At 36.4% G+C, this 13,831-nt stretch overlaps 1 pseudogene; it reads left to right on the forward strand.

The window, feature by feature from the left end:
- Positions 1-11,535: 11,535 nt before the first annotated feature.
- LOC103605020 lies at positions 11,536-12,035 on the forward strand (annotated as a pseudogene).
- Positions 12,036-13,831: the final 1,796 nt, after the last annotated feature.

Raw genomic sequence — 13,831 nt, forward strand, 5'->3', positions numbered from 1 at the left:
CTTCCATTCCTTGGTTCCTGGACCCACATATCCTTCCTCATGGGGACACCACACACACATTTAAAGCTCTCTGATTTAGTACATATACTTGCATACTAACGGATGCCTTCCGAGGTGGTGTTTCAGCTGTGTATGAAGTAAGCCATTACAGCACTCTATGAGATTGATTACTTCTAGATGGTGTGGTCTGTGATACAATCAGTGACCCCCAAGGTCACAGACCACAGGTCATGCTTCCATGCCTCTTTCACAGGGAAGTGAGTCCCCTGGTCATATGCTAAGCACTGGGATTCCATGTCTATGGAGAAAGCATTATATAATCTCCTAGACTGTGTAGCTGGTTGAGGTCTGCAGGCAGGAGAGTGAAACCCATACTCAGAATAGGTATTTAGTTCCACAAGGACAAACCACTGGTCTTCCTGGATGAGAGTGATACTACGTGGTTCAATTGTGACTAACGAATCCATCTGTGGCCTCATGGAAAAGTACCCAGCTGGGGGCTCAGTACTGGCTTCTGTTGCTAGAAGAGTGGATGTTCAGGCATCTGTGCCTTTATTGACTTTGGTAAGTGGGAGTCCATTATGTTGAGCCTATGCATAGCTTTAGCTTTTATATCAGCCGTGATCATGATGTAAGTTCTAGAATGGTGTACTGCAAAGGCTTGCTAAACTAAGCTTTCTGAGTTATCTGTTTAATTCATTGTTCAGTGCCTCTTCCATGGTTGATGTCTTTTGGTGGGTAAGATGTGATGCAAACATTTTTATATTTTACACTCAATCACATATGTCTATACACACGTCTCTGTCTTCAACCCTTCAGCCTTTCCTTTCTAGGTTCCTGGCCATTGAACCAGGCCAATGGTATTACTCTGAAATACACATTTGTTTCACTTTGGGCCATCTCTCCTTCCATAAAAAGTGGATGACTGGGTGCATGTCACCAGCTCCTTACATGTGAAGATTTTCTCACAACCTGGTCTTTCAAGGAAGCCCCTGAATGTGCCTATAGTTCAGCCCACCATCCATTTTTGGCTTGTACTCACATACTAAGCAGACCCATCCATAAAACAAGCTCAAGCTACCTACTCCTCTTTCAACTAGTCAAATATAACCCCACAGGAGCAAACTGGATGAGGGACACTAGTGCAACTTTGGTGCATGGCATGAAGACCTGGGCTTTGAACTCATGCAGCTTACTCCTGCCCTATGGCCCTTCCAGGGCCAAATCCCATATGCTCCATTTCCTTTTTCTAAGAATTGCTCCTGAGCCTATCTGACTAATGACTTAGCATATCTGGTATAACCCAGCTCATAAAGAGAAGTTCTGGATGCATATTTACTTGGTGCCTTGCAGTAAAGAGTTCTGATTCTACCAGGATCTAGTAACATGCCAAGGAGATGTTTTTCAAAAGGTATGTAAATCTGGTGTAGATGACAAAAAGTTCATCTCAGAATCTCGGAGGTCTGTGTCACAGTTCTCCAGCTGGAGCTTATATAACCTCTATATGCCACATTTCACATCACAGACAGCTCCAGCACTATAGGGTCTGCTGGTTCATGTGGCTCAAGCAACATGGCTGTTTGCACTAAAGCCTCAATCTGCTACAGAGCCCTTTGTTATTCAAGATTCAAACCTGGCAGCTTTTAGAGTTATGCATTATATGGGTTAGAGGTCAGAACTGTATTCTTAAATGACCCCAAATTATGGACTATGTTTCCTCCAAAACCCAATGAAACTTACCCAGTGTGTACTTCCTGTTTTTATTTGTAGGAGATACAAATGGAGCAATACAGTTTTTCCATTGGAAGGGTTATTCTGATATACCCTTGTTCACTGGACCCCTAAAAACTTCTGTGAGGTCCCTGAATCCTGATAGGTTTTACCTCCCACACATTGGAACACATGTGTCTTACCTAGGTCTCTAGTATATTACCCACTTCTCACTTGCACTGGTCCGATTAGCATATTATCACTAAAATGGATCAGTGTGATATTCTGTGAGAATTTGAGTTGGTCCATTATATCATAACATTATATTATTACAGGTAGCAGGAATGTTAACATAACCTTGGGGCAAAACTGTGAATAAATATTGTTGTTCATTCCACACAAAGGTGAACTTTCTAATCCCTTTTTTTTTTTTTAGTTGGAAAGGAAAAGAACACAATTGCCATATCAATGAATGAATACTATGTATTTGCTGCCATAATAATGTGCTTTAGCAACAAAACCACATCTGGAACAGCTACTTCAATAGGACTAATACTTTGTTGAATTTGTGGTCATCTCAGGCATTCTCCGGGATTTGTTATTTCTGCAGGGGCCAGACTGATGAATTAAGTAGAGATATCTTAGGCAGTACCCCCTCTGCCACCTTTAGGTTCTTAATGGTGGGAATAATCTCCACTATTTCCCAATTGTTCCTTAGAATATGACATTGTCTTATTTCCTTTTGATTTTTATCAAACTTTTTTTATGTTTTAGAATAGATGTATATTTAGAGAAAAGTTGCAAAGATAGTATGGGAAATTCTCATAGTTTGATCTACTAATAATCTGTTATATTTTTCACAATGAATGAACTACTATTGACATGTTATTATTACTAATGTTCACTTTTACTTACATTTCTTTATTTTTAATCTAATACTCTTTTTCTGTTCCAAGATAGCACATTATATTTAGTCATGAAGTCTTCTTAGGCTCCTTTTCACTGTGACAGTTTCTCAGAATTTTCTCATTTTTGATTACTTTCAGAGTTTTGTGAAGTATTGGTCAGATAGTTAGTAGAATATCTGTCAGTTCAAAGGTATCTGATGGTTTTCTCATGATTAGACTATAATTACGAGTTTTGGGGAGAAGACCACAGAAATAAAGTGCCACTCTCATTACATCATACCAAGGGCACATACCAACAGCATAATTGACCACTGTTGACGATAACCTTGATCACCTGGCTGAAGTTTGTTAAGTTTCTCCACTGCAGAGTTATTCCCCAACCCTTTCCATACTATATTCATTGGAAGAAAAATCAATATGTGCAGCCTTAAGGAGTAGGAAGCTATGCTGCACCCCCTTGAAGGTGGAGAATCTCCAGAAGTTATTTGAATTGTTCTACATAGAAGATCTGTTTCTTCTACATTATGTAAATACATTCTCTCATTTCTTTATGTGAGTATAGACTCATAAGTATTTACTTTATACTTTGAGTTATACTCCAGTACTACTTCATTTATTTTAGTGTTCAAATTTTCCAGCTTTGGCAATGGGGAGCTCTTTCAGTTGCCAACTGTACCCTTTTAGTATACTCCCTCCCATCATTGTGGGATTTGGTGGGGGGCACTTTATCATATTACAAAATGCTCTAGGCTCATCTTGTATATTCACTGCCCCAGTCCTAGAATCAGCCATTTCTGCAAGGAACTATATTTTCTTAATATATATTCATGTTATATATTAAGATCTGAGTGGTAGATGTTTTTGATTTACTATCTTACTATGAATGGGGAAGGAGCAGTTTCAGATATTTTTTCCTGGCTTTCCCTATTTTGAAAACACTTACTTCACATTCCAAGAGCTCAAAATAGGGTTACTCCAACATCCAAGGATGTTAATCCCAATGATATCCTCAGGGATTGGGGAAACATCCACTGAATGCATCCATGTATCTAGTAGACACACATAAAGCTGAACGTTAGTCAGATTTATATTACCTGACTCTTTAAGCTCCCACTCTAACAGGGGCCATGATCATCCTTTGGGTCTCCATGTATCAACCTCAACTCAGATTCTGTGTCTGTCAGTCCTATTCCTGTGAAAAATGTCACTGGGATTTTTGTAGGGATTGTGTTGAGTCTGTAGATCTCTTTGGGTAGTAAGACCATTGTAGCAATATTAATTCTTACAATCTATGAACACAGAATGTCTTTCCATTCATTTGTGTCCTTCTCAATTTCTTTCATCAACGTTTTATAGTTTTCAATGCAGAAGTCCTTCATCCCTTGTTTAAATTTATTCCTAAATTCTTAATTTTTTGTAGCTATTATAAATAACATAACATTTTAACTTATTTTTAATAGCCCTCAGTTTTTCATTATGTCTACTTGGGGTGGTAATGGAGTTTAGTAGTAACAATCCAATTCAATTATCCATGTAGGCATGGTTCATCTCCATATAGTTCAAGTGCCTGAATCATTACACCAGCAAGAGTTTCTCCTCTATCATAATATTTTACAAGTTCACTGATGGTGAATCTCTAGCAATTGAGCTACCACCTTTAATTAGGGATTATTTGTGCCCCCACATTTCACTCGGGGTCAGCCAGCCCCATTTACTATTCCTCAAACCCTGTCTTACATCCTGTTTTCTCACATTTCTCCTGGCCCCATCTGTATCTGTTTGGGTCTGGTGAAAAACAGAGCAAAGATACAAGAAATTTGCTGGGGAAAACTGTTGTGAAGAATAAAAGAGTAGGAGCAGAAGTAGGTAGGAAGAGAGTCTAGACTATAATTCAGATCTCAGAGGGATAAAAATCCAGAGGTACCTGAGTAAAAATACTCTTAGACTGTAGTCTACTTATAAAAAGTCTCAGCCAGTTGCCCTTTAGAGAGATTTTGTGTTGGGCAAGAATTGGCCTGTACTAGTCCTCTAGATACACTTAATCATTGGCCGGGAACAGCCTGGCAAAAGGACGGTCTCAATGCAATGCAGTAGAGAGCCTAAAGGGGCAGAAGCTGGCTGTCATTCCTCTGTGGTCACCATTGGGCTCCCTTGAAGGATATCTAAGTGGTGTACTCGCATGGCTACCACGACCTCTTTTTGTATATTCATTAAAGACTTTTTTTTTTTCCAGGAAAATAATGAAACTGAATTTGAAATGACTATGGTTTTCCCAATTGCATAACAGGAAGTCTATTCTAACTGAGAGTAAATCATATACAAAAAAAGTGGTAAATGAAAATACAAAGAAAGTTAATTAAATGCTATGGACTTGGGATTAGGAAACCATCAGTACTGCAGTATTAGTTGTGACTGAGTAATATAACCCTAACTGTTACAGTGTCATGTTAAGTAAGGGGCATGTTTTAATAGCAACAGTTCTATAAACATACATGATAAGGACACAAAAAACAAATAGAATAACCTAAAATATGAAATATACTGCTACCAAATTGGAAGACCCTCATGAGTATATTTTCAGGCAATTAGTTTTTTCAAGCTGCCCAAGAAATGGAAAATTAAAATATATATATATATAATTTAAAAAAATCAAGTTAGGTTTATTTTCCTAAATCACCATTCAAAACTCCCTCTTGATGACCATTATTACTAATAGTCTATCAAAGGCTCATCCAGAGTAAAGGTTCTTTTAATTTTGTGGAATGTAATGGCACATGTTGCTCTCAGGAGAAGAGAGTTTCTATAACCAGTGACACCCATGGGATCTAGTTACTTGAAATAATAGCATAAACAAAAGCAGTATGAGGGCTATTCATTTATTTAGAAACATGCAGTGTGTGGAAAATAGAACACTATTGACATCACCAGACATCAGTTGAGCTCAAGCAGTTCCCCAAGTACCAAATGCCAGAAAGAAGATATTATAATATAATTTTCTTAATACTCTTTTATGTAGACAAAAGTAGTTGGTCCCACTGAAAAAATGCAGTCATATTTCTTTAAAGTGGCATTCTTTCTAGTGCTGCAAGAAACAACATTATAAATTTCAACATCTACCAACAAATGTCTTTACTTTCCAGTTGAGAGCACATTAAATGCTATGATTTATGAAGCTAAGATAAAAGAACTGTTCTATTATGAAAAAAGGTTTCCAATTTCATAGGGAAATTACTACTATTATAATTTATTGCTTAGTAGTAAGATTGCTGTCACAAGTTATTTGAGCATATTTGCCTTAAAGATGTTGTTGTTATCCACTGCCATTTATAGAATATAAGATGTTCTTGTCACTAACACTTTAAGATGTTAGCAGCACCAGCTATTAATTACTCTAGCCTATAATGTGTGCTTATAATTCAGTTTCTGGAGAGTGATGGGCCAGGAGAGAATTAATATTTATTGAGAGCAAACTTTATTTCAGGACCTGTGCTAAACATTTTATGTATAACTTCCTGTTAAATCTTTAGAGCTACATAAAATAGACATTATTCCTTTTTTAAAGATGAGAAAACAGTGATCTGAGAGCCTGAGTAACTTGAATAGGTCATATGGCTGTTAAATGGCCGAGCTGGGACTGAGGCCTTATTCACCATTATACCACATTTTTTGATACACTTTTATAACAGAGTATGAATATATTGTTATACAACCCCTAATTATAAAATACTATATCATCTTAGTAAATCAAATATTAATTGACAACTATATGCTTAAATATATGCTAGACAATGCTGGGACAATAAATAGGGTACACAATGAATCCTTACCTTCAATAAACACATTCCTCTTTTATAAATCAATTCATGGTAGAGATAACTTGCAAAGTTGCAGCCAATAAAATCTCTGGACATAGTCCAGTATGCAAGACTCTAAAGTATGTTTTGTCATAGGGGGTGTTACTGATTCTGTCATACGTGGTTTTAGCTAAGTTTATGCTTGTAGGCATGAACCTCTTCCTTGATAATTAGGTGGAAGAAAGCTGTGTCTCTGTTGTCATGTCAGCAAAGAAAAAGAATCACTAACAGAGAAATTACAGTGAACTTTATATAAAAGAAAAGCCAGATTACATTCTATGTTAACATATTAACATACCTGCCATGCATGTCAAAATAATGTCAAAATGATTTTGTGTACATTATTATATTGAATGATACAGTGCAAATGTTAATAATATCTTCATTGTAGAGTGAAATATCAAAGATTCAAATTAATTTATCAAGTCTAGCTTAATCTCTTATTAGTCCTATCCTGTGTGATTTCATAGGTCATATTTCTGTGAATAAATAATAAAAATAGCATTTTTAATTGCCAAAAGATTTAAAAATTCATGTTGGTCCAAAATATAATCTAAAGACCAAAACATGAGGGGTATGGCCTGTGGCCTAATTGATTTTTGACAAGAGTCAATGGAATATAGAGTTTTATATGTAGCAACACATATATTTTATGTACTATTAAAATGATATCACATATACAAAATACATACAAAATGATATGCAGATGAAGACGCCCATCACTCATCAGAAAGTACAGAAAACTTTGATTTTGGTATATTTTCTCTCCTTCCCTTCTGGGACACTGCTTCCTTTCATTAGCAATTCTATTTTCTATGGTTTCTACTTTTATAGGTCAACATCACAAAGGTTGTTTTTTTCCTGAAATAAGGATTTACTTTTCAAAGAGAAGCAAACTAGAAAACTAAACATCTGATAGCAGAATTTCTCACCTTGCAGAATACAGTTGTGGTCATTGGCACTTGTCTTGTCCCCTGGAATTATATAGAGAGTTTATCTCTTAATGTGTCTCTGCCTAAGGAGCTTAAATGTTACAATCTCCAGTTGGTTATTTATGGTCTTCATAAAGTATAGTATAACAATTCTCTAAAATCATGGTTACAATATATTTATTTCACTTGTCAAATTTACATTAGATATCCTTACAAGTAACCCAAAATATCTTCTTCTTAAACAGCTCCTGCTTAAATTATTAAAGTGTTCCCATGAAAACTAAACAAACAATTATAATAATCCTTATATCCAGTTTGTTTCTACCACTTCCCACCATCACAATCTTGCTGTAGATTTTTGTTCTTTAATCAGCAAAACTTATTATTTGTTAAGACAAATGATGGTTTGGAGACCTTATATTTTGAATCCTCAAAGCTATCCCAGTCACTGGTTGGTTTATAGTAAGTGCTCAGTACCCTTTACTTAAATGAAATGTTTGAAAAAAAGACTATTTTCTACTTCTCTTAAAAACTATTGCCACCTGTTTTATATTGTTGGTTTATAATTAATATGCCCATTTGACCTATTTTGAGATCTACCTGAGTACATGAACTAACAAAGCTTTTGAGTGTGTGTGTGTGTTTTACATCCAAGATCTCTCATTTCCACTTCCCATTATCTTGGTAGCTTTTGTTTTATGATAATAATGTCTGCCATTTTGTAGTGCTGACCTGAAAAAATACTATTGTAGCTATTGAAATATATTTGTGATGGTTTTCTTTTTAATTCTCATAGTTTTTAAAATTTCAAGAGTATTATGTATTTGAGAGATTAAGGGATACGAATATATCACTTGAAATTGTTAACACATTGAAAAATTTTAGTCTTTGAGGAATAATTACTGTCTAATATGTCAAAATAAAATGCTCATGTGTCTCTGATCAGATACATAATATATTCAAATAAACCTTAAAAGTTGCATCTAAAGTCAGAAACAGTAACCTTGAATTATTCCAACATTTTTAAGTCACAGACAATCTTAGATTAAGATACTCTGTCTGAGGAGATTGGACCTCAACACACACACAAACACACACACACAAATGCATGCTCACACACACACCCCCAAATCCATGATTTGCAGTTTCTTTCAGTTGAAAATCAGTCAGAGAATTTCCTCTGATACTTCTCTTCTACACCCTAAGAGAATTGACTATCAGTTGCTCCTCATTGCTGAAAAAAGTGCTTCGTTGAGGTGCAGCTTCCAATTATAATATTTGAAATAAAATTAATATTAGATGCTAGTAATCTTGAATCTACTTATAATAAAATTTACTAGGCATATCAGCCATGTGGTAAACCTTCAACACTCAAATATACTCATATGGCCATGCAAGCATTTTCTTAAGAGTTTGTATGTAATAATTAAAAAAAAATCATGATGTTAGCAATTCAGAATTTAGAAAGAAAATGATGCACAGAGCATTTCAGAAGAGATAGCACAAAAATTACCTAAGCAATCAAGAGCAGCTAATGTGAAAAACCCATCACTAAAATTCAAATTTAAATTCCCACTCCGACTTTAAAAAAGTTAGATGGCTTTGATCTAAAGTGATTTGAAAGTTCTAGGATTTAACCATAATGAGCAATTCAAATTATTCTACTAATTTGAAAATTAATTAATCATAAACTTTACAATAGGCAAGAAGTATTAATCCTATTTTACTGTTCCACTTATCTATTGCAGAGTAACAAACCAATCCCAAATTCTAGTGGCATAAATGGATGACTTTATTATGGTCTGAACATCATGGGTCAGGATTTTAGACAGAATTCAGAAGGGGTGGTTTGTCTCTGATCTGCAATGTTTGAGGCCTCAGCTGAAAGACTCAAACACTGAAGACAGAATCAGAGGAGTCTCCACATGCATGTCTGCTGGCTAATGCTGTCCATTGGCCGAGATCTCAGTGAGGCTGATGACCAGAACAACTACATATGCCCTCTCCATGGTGTGTGGGCTTCATCACAGCCTGGTGACTGGGTTCTAAGAGCAAGCACCCCAAGATGACCAGACAAAGTTATATCATCTTTAATGACTTCTCCTTGGTCACTTTCACTGTAGCCTTAGGTCCATTTAGATTTAAAGGGAGGCATCATTAGCCCCACCTCCCAAAGGGGAAGTGTCAGAATCATACTGAAGGAAGGGAACAGGATGTGGGGAGGGAGACTGCATTGCAACTGTTTTGGAAAATGCACTCTGCCTGCCCTATTTAATTAGAAGGTGAGTGGAACAAGCAGTGTGCTTTTGGGTAGTTTTGCAAAGTAGATGGATGTAGACAAATGAAAATTAACTGAATTTCACTCCTCTTAAGGTTTTTCATTTGTTTGTTTATTTAATATGAGTTGAAGCCAAGGCGAGTTTTAGAGATCAGCCTAAAGTAAAACAAATGCATATGTATCACACTCAAGAGGCAACACTGAATAGTGGTGAAGGACACGGACAATGACACCAGATGTCTGAGTCACATCCTGCACCAACACTCACTAGCTGTATGACTTCAGGCAAGGTACCCTCTTTATGCCTCAGTTTCCTCTTCTGAGGGATTATGATAATGCCTGATAACTGGTGGGGATTGAATAAATTGGTATTTGTAAAATACTTAGAATAGTGCCTGAAACATAAGTACTATAACCTGATAAATAAAAGCCTTACCTAACACCTCTAAATCCAGGCAGAATAATGGTTTGTTTTTAATCACATGACACTTGCCACTTACTTTCTCTGTGCAAATCACTTTCCAGTAGTGCAAACTGGGCATCCTGATCTGGCAAAAGTGTCTTCATAGCAAATTCTACAGAAGCCTCCCCAAGAAAATATATTTTAGCAAATGACTTAGCTAAAACACTTCCAGGCATAGAAAACATGGAAATAGTTAAACAAAGCACAGTATGTCTAGGCTGATTCTCTGATAAAATTCATAAGTATGCATGCAGAAGTAAGAAGGAGATCATCTATTTTTCTCCTCTAAGGCAATGACAGAATTTCTCTACTGGTGAATTTGCAATTAAAATATTCTCTATCCCAGGCACAAATATTCAGCTTTATCTGCTGTCTGCACCCTGTCCATTACATAAACCTTGTGGAAATAAATGACATTCCCTTGTGCCACCATTTCTACCACATAAACCGTCATTTTAAATGGCAAAAGATTAAGAAACCTCTGAATAGTGAGTTTTCTGATATTCCAGAGTAAATAAATTAACTTCCTCTATCAAAGAAATGTTATCAGTAATCCTGCCTAAATTGAGAGCAATGCCATCTATGCAGCTACACACAAACATTGCACAATACATTTAAGATTCAAAATCCTACCAAGTAATATTTGGCACAAACATTTATTGTCAAAGGAGAAAGGAAGAAGTTTCATCTCAGTGATACATAAAAATGAAACTGAGGCATAGCTATGGGAGAGAAAAGAATATTTTTTGAAAACTCTGCTCCTTATGGACTTAAACATGCAACAGCAGGCAAAAGGATAATATTTTCTTAATAAAAATGTACACACTCTCAAAAAAATACTCATTCCTTCAAGAAATAAATATACATTATGGTTTTATAATGATCTAGGCACTCAAGATACTGTGATTATAATAGTGAACAAAAACTTATAAGGTCTCTACCCTCATGGAGCACACAGTCTAGTGTGAGAGGCATTAGGTAGTTAAATAATCACATAGACGAACACAAAACCACAGATCTGGTAAATATTACAAAGTAAATTTAATAGGGTTTTTTTCCCTTGTGAGAGATGTCAGTGTACTAGGTAAAAATTGACTTGAAAAACGTGGTGTGGGAGTCTGAGCTGACCCAGCGGAGTGAAGGGGATATGATCAAAAGCCCTAGAAATATCTCTGCTCTCTGTGCTCTGCCATTTTTCGCAATGTGATACTCTGCCATCACTGAAGTCACCACCAGAGAAAGCCTTCACCAGGTGTGTTCCCTGGACTTTGGACTTCTGAGCCTCTGAAACTGTACAAGCAGTGGTACCATGGCTTGTTGGGACATGAGGTTCTAGTAGCCAATTTCCAGTCACTGTCATCCTTCCAGGGCTCAGATCAGGCGCCTCTCAATGCACCCTCTGTATCAGTCCTGGGTGACTACAACTGTGCAGGGCAACAATGAAGTGTCCATGTGGGCATGGGGACTGGTGACAGATTTACTCTCTGGGCCAGCAGTACACCACTACTATCTGAGTTACAGCCATCTTCCCACAGTGTCCATGGTATCTACTATAGTCCTACAAATGGAAATCCTATCCTACTAACAGCTTGCTCAGACATGAAAATAAGGTTTTGGGACTTAGCTTACCCAGAAAGGTCCTATATGGTAGCAGGAAGTACTAGTTCCCCATCTGTGTCTTACTACAGGAAAATAATTGAAGGCACTGAAGTCATCCAGGAAATTCAGAATAAGCAGATGGTAGGCCCAAGTGATGACATACCTGGAAGGGGCCCAGAGTCTCTGCCTGTGGGACATCATGCCATCATCATGGATGTTGCCACATTCCAGACAACACAGGGATTCATAGTAACTGCTTCTAGTGATGTGATTGTGAAGGTGTGGAAATAAAAACCTACTGATTTGCATTATTTGTAATAAAGTTATAAATATGTTATAACTCTAGAGGAAAGGTATTTCTAGAGAACAGAAGTGAGAGCAGATTCATTTGTCTGATTTTCAAAATAATGTCTCTGTTACTGTTTCATGAGTAAATAAATCCTACTCGAAGTGTTTAAGGAGGTTATATTGGGCTAGTTCACTCATGCATTTAACTCAGCCAGAAAACAATATCTGGGACTTTTCGCATATGTTATAGAGGTGAGAAATGTAAAGACAAATATGACCTCTGCTTTATATTGTATTGGAAATGATGGTTGTAAGCTTTTATAACACATTTTTGCTATTAAAAGTACTATTCAAACCTGTCAATAAACTATATCAACTAAAAAAAAAAAAAAAGCTCTAGAAATGGAGGGATTTGGGTGTGCTGAGGAACTGGGATTGTACAATTACTAGACAGAGGGAAGTGTTGGGCTGACTGAGGCTCCCAGGCAGGGAGGTGCCAGATCATGCAGTTAGTTGATATTTATAAAATTTCTTTATTGTAACTAAATATTTTTTTGACGGTGATAAATCCTGCAGTGCCTTTGGTACAGTATTCCCCACAGAAATTGATGTCCATGTTAAGGATTTTTTTTTTCCTTATCCTGAAAACAGTCAAAAGTCTTTAAAGTGTTTTAAGCCAAACAAATTACATGCTTGGATTTTGAAAATTCTCTTTGGCCACTAAGAAGTAGGCCCAAGATTAGATGTGAGCAGAGCAATAAATAGATTATTATAATCCATGCAAAAGTAATTTAAACTAGTCTTTGGGCAGTTGAGATGGAGAGACATAGACTCAGAATTATATGACCTTTCTCTAAAAGTTGCTGCTAATGTCACCATTATTCACTTGGGTACCAAAGAAAGTCAAAGTTATTACAAATTCTGTCCTATCCCTTATTTATAATTCTCAATAGCCTCTTAAACTGCACTCAAATCCAGATCTTTGCTCACACCTTCATTGTTTACAAACCTTTTAAAAATGCTGAGTTGATTGATTGAATTGCTGTGAAGTTCTAATTTTATGTCTTCAGCTCAGGATGATACTTGGAGAGGCAAGTGAGGCTTTCAAGCCAATTGAACAGTTCCCCAAATGACTCGAGCTTTGTATGGTGGCAGCACCACTTCATACAATAATTTTTAGTCTGTGCTAATGTAATCAACCCAAATCTAAGAATAAAAATAGGCAAATAATAAAAAAAAAACATAAAATAAAGAAAAATAAGTAGTGAAGAAATGAAAATACAAACATGTTTGAAGTTAAGAGTGGACAGACATGAGGCAGTTTGGAGCTTTAATTTAAAAAGTAGGCTTACAAATCAGAACTCCTTGAAGTCCAAGCAATTGAAACACAACTCAGTCTAGCTTATTTACAAAAGGGAATTTTCATACACTAAAAAGCTCATAACTAGATGGACTTCAGAGCTGGCTCTATCAGGGTTGTCAAATTGTATCTTCAAGAAATGTTCTCTATTTTTACCTATATTGACTTTAATCTGAGAAGGTTTTTACCCACAGTATGTCAAAAATGACCAGCAGCAGACAAAAACTTGCATTTAATGGCTTATTACTCTCAGAGAAATAAAACAAGTTTCTTTCCTTCTTTCCATCAAAATTCCTGAGATTGATTGTCCTTGGACTGGGGTACACATGCACCCTTGAATCGATCACTGTAAGTCTGATTGACCAGACCCACTCATCCCTACCTGCAATGCATGAAGTAACAGTGGGTACTAAATGAGAACTACTGAGGTGCTTCTACT

This window comes from Galeopterus variegatus, unplaced genomic scaffold (genome assembly GCF_000696425.1).
Source record: "Galeopterus variegatus unplaced genomic scaffold, G_variegatus-3.0.2 Scaffold5548, whole genome shotgun sequence".
Classification (NCBI taxonomy): domain Eukaryota; kingdom Metazoa; phylum Chordata; class Mammalia; order Dermoptera; family Cynocephalidae; genus Galeopterus; species Galeopterus variegatus.